Consider the following 3,692-nt stretch of genomic DNA (forward strand, 5'->3'; position numbering starts at 1 on the left):
AAACAAATGTTTTTGGCAAACATGGAACTGAAAGGTGCTCAGTTTTTTTTTTTAAAAAAAGATATATCTTTGTTTTAGAGACAGAAGACAAGAATATGACACAAGGACTCTCATAAATTTATAATATTCATTCAGTAACTAGCTTCTGAAGTCCTATCATATGTCAAGCATTGTTCTAGGGACTGGAGAAAGCTTGATGAGAAGCACAGAATCGAAGTGTTCCAAGAGCTTTCCTGGACATTCAACTATTGTTGACCTTTGTCAAATGTCTTATCCACTGGTTTTTACAAAAAGCCATCAACAAAATACCTTATTGGTTGAGTAAGGTTATTATATATGAAAGAAAATCCTTTGGTCTTCAAGTAGAAAAAAAAATCCTTTCAAAGGTTACAGTATCTGATGTAAGCTGAGTAATGAAATGTGGCATACTGGCTTGAACAAAACACTAATTGCCAACTTTGATGCTCCTCCTCTGTTGAATACCCCTTAGGAATGCCTGAGGAAGCATCAAAGAAAAGAAATGTGAGGAAATCCACTTTTTTCATCTCTCAATAAGTTAAAAAAGAAAACATAGTTAGATATTCCATAAATGTCCTCCTACAGATCAATTCACATAAGCCTAAAAATTAAGATATCAAGAAAATCTTTTTCATGTTGTGTTGGGGGTACAGGAACATCCTCACTTTTTTTTTCAGCAAGCTTTAGTCTGGTAAGATTAATGTGTACTTAACAGATAAAGATTTCCTAACAGAGTCTAAATTTCTCATTTCAGGTATCTAGTATTTTCTAAAGCAAGGGCCATATATTTGAACCTCAATATGAAAATATACTGCTGGTGGGAACTCACTTTAGGAAACAGTTCCTCAGTATTTTAAAAGCTCAAATATTTAAATATTTTAAAAGCTCACCTGCCACATGACCTAGTCCTTCCTCTCCGAGGTGTTCACCCAAGAGAAATGAAAGTACACAGGCTTATGCTTGATGTTCAGAGCAACTTCATGTACAATAACCAGAAACTGGAAACAAGTCAAACCTCCCTCAATAGGTAATGGGTAAACAAATTTCAGCGTATTAAATAATGGACTAAATCTCAAGGATCAAAAGAATCTAAAGAATAGACGGTTGATACACATGCAATATGGACGCATCTCAAAATAACTGCAGAGTGAAAGATGCCAAGCAATGAGAGTACATATTATATGATTCAATTTATATAAAATTCTAAAAGCAAAACACTTATCTAGAATGAAAAAAAAAAGCACATCAGTAGTTGCCTGAAGATGAAGGTAAAGGCAAGGAGATTGGGGAGGAAAGATTATAAAAGGATACAAGGAAACATTTGAGAGTGATGGAAATGTTCATTATCTTGACTGTGATGATGGTTTCCTGGGTTCATATTATATCAAAACATTACATTGTAACACTTTAAATATGCACAAAACAACTATGGGCTGAGAGGTAAAAGAGAAATCATACAGATAAACTGTTTTCCTCAAGGCACATGGATCACACTACATTTGACCACTTTCCCATGCAGACTATGACTTATGGTACAAGCCCACTGCTTAAGCATCTCCACTAAACTACACAGATATGTGTGTTCAGATTTAATTTTAAAGAGCTATTAAATTCATAAGCAAAAAATAATTACACAGGTTCTTGGTGACTAATATAGTCTCATATTAGGAAATAAAGCCAATGAATAAAATTTATACTGTAATAAAATTGTTCTATTTAAATATCACCTCGGCTACATTAAAAGGCTGAATTTTCCAGGGGTTTTAAATACTGGCAATGTTGACTCATAATTTGGGAGTTAAAACCAACATGATAACTATACTGAGTGACCCAAGAGAGTCACCATCACCAAGATGATCATAATAATTAAGTCACACAGACTTAAGTAAACTTCAGAAAATGAGTATATTGTTTTATTAAAAATGTGATGTCCTAGTACAACAGATTTTAAGTTTTTCTGTACAAGGTCAGGGTTTCCATATCCTGAAACACTGAAAATTGATCATGTGGTTTTATGTAAAACACAACAGAGACCATTGTAATTCTGTTTGTTTTCTTGAAGAAACACCTAGCTTGTGGCTGGGTGAGGATGGAGGTCAGCCTCTACTCTTGGACCCCTATTGCCTGGCACAGTGCCTAACAGTGCATAGATGGGGCTCATTAAATGAAAACAGTGGTCTCCTTTACAGCTGTCATTTAAAGTGAACCATACTGGGCTTTTAAACCAATCTACCTTAAGGCAGCTTCAAGAAACGCTAAATTATGCATAAAAAAAGCAACCGGTAGGTTCATAATATTTGAAAACCAGTAGTTTTGAAGAAAGTACTAAGCATATATAACATGTAATAAAAGCACTGTAGTGATAATAATGCTTATAGTAATAAAAGTAATATAAACACTATGTTAGGCACTATGCTAAGCAGTTTAATTGTTATTTCTTTTACTTCTCACAATAATCATGTGAGATAGATGTTATTGTTATCATCACTATAGACTGTACTAACCTATTACCTATGTATTTGTGCAGAGAGAGAACCACATCTTTCTTGTGCTCCACTATGTACCCAGAACCAAGCATGGTTTCTAACATAACAGATATGTGTGAGTACATTATACTGTTGGCTACTGAACCTAAGTACCTGACTCAGCATTCCATGCCTTGTAAATAGCAAAGTCAGGACTCAAACTCAGGGCATTCAGACTTCAAATTCCATTTGCTTGTAGTTCATTATTTATGCCAGTAAAAAACTAGACACAATGATCTTACATTTGTGAAAACCTGAAGACTTCACCAAAAAACTGTTGGAATTAATAAATTCAGTAAAGTTGCAGTATACAAAATCAACATACAAAAATCAGTAGAATTTCTATATGCCTTTAGTGGACAGTGTGAAAAATAAATCAAGAAAGTAATCCCATTTACAATAGCTACAAATTTTAAAAATGCCTGGGAATTAACTTAGCCAGAGATGAAAGATATCCACAATGAAAAGTACAAAAGCATTGATAAAAGAAATTGAAGAGGACACAAAAAAAAATGGAAAAATTTTCCATGTTCATGAATTGGAAGGATATTATTAAAATGTCCATAATACCTAAAGTAATCTACAGATTTAATGCAATCCCTGTCAAAACACCAATGACATTCTCCACACAAATAGAAAAAGCAATTCTAAAATTTATATGAAACCATGAAAGACCCAGATAGCCATTTCTATGCTGAGCAAAAAGAATAAAACTGGAGGAATCACCTTACTTGGCTTCAAATTATACCATAGCGTTATAGTAACTAAAACAACATGGTACTGTCATAAAAACAGCCCCATAGACCAATGTAACAGAATAGAGAACACAAAAACAAATCCGTACATCTACAGTGAACTCGTTTTTGACAAAGATGCCAAGAACATGCATTTGAGGAAATAGTCTCTTCAATCAATGGTGCTGAGAAAACTGTATAACTATACACAATAGAATAAAACTAGACCTCTATCTCTCACCATATATAAAAATCAAATTAAAATGGATTAAAGACTTAAATCTAAGACTTCAAACTATGAAACTACTACAAGAAAACATTGGGGAAACTCTTTAGGTCATTGGAGTTGGCAAAGATTTCTTGAGTAATACACCAGAAGCACAAGCAACCAAAGCAAAAATAGACAAACTGGATC

Source organism: Colobus angolensis, unplaced genomic scaffold (genome assembly GCF_000951035.1).
Source record: "Colobus angolensis palliatus isolate OR3802 unplaced genomic scaffold, Cang.pa_1.0 Scaffold491, whole genome shotgun sequence".
NCBI lineage: Eukaryota > Metazoa > Chordata > Mammalia > Primates > Cercopithecidae > Colobus > Colobus angolensis.